This window comes from Odontomachus brunneus, unplaced genomic scaffold (genome assembly GCF_010583005.1).
Source record: "Odontomachus brunneus isolate Ranch 3 - 2012 unplaced genomic scaffold, Obru_v1 Obru_scaffold_027, whole genome shotgun sequence".
Taxonomy (NCBI): domain Eukaryota; kingdom Metazoa; phylum Arthropoda; class Insecta; order Hymenoptera; family Formicidae; genus Odontomachus; species Odontomachus brunneus.
Genome location: NW_022639477.1, coordinates 115255 through 115835, shown reverse-complemented (window position 1 = coordinate 115835; position 581 = coordinate 115255).

Genomic DNA, 581 nt, shown 5'->3' with positions numbered 1-581 from the left:
CTCCATTTCCCCAAATTCCTCATACCGCGCCTCTATTTCCCTCTTGAATTTCTCCCTTCCTTCCCCATCCCACCTCCCCCTGTTCATTTTCATTCTTCCTCTAACTTTCTCTCCTCTCTTCTTCGTTTCCCCCTTCAACTATTATCGGGTAATGATCTGAGTCAATTTCATCCCTTATTTCCATCCTTTCAATGTCGCTTCTCACTTCTCTATCTCCTAACACATAGTCAATCACCGTCTGTCCTCTCCCTCCTGTATATGTCCAGTCTCCTTCCTCGTCTCCCCTTATGTTACCGTTCAATATCTGCCATCCTGTTTCCTCTATTACCTGTATCAATTTCCTTCCTTCTTTATTTATCACCTTATCCTTTGATTTTCTTCCCCTCTCTATCCCCCTGTTTTTCTCCACCTCCTCCCCTCCTCCCTCCTCTCCCGTCCTTGCATTAAAATCTCCTCTTATTATTGTTCTCCTGTCTCTCTCTCTCTCCTCCATCCATCCCTTCACTCCCATTTTTTTGTCCATATCTCCATTCACGTATACTTCTACTATCCTCCATCTCCTTCCTCCTACTCTCACCACG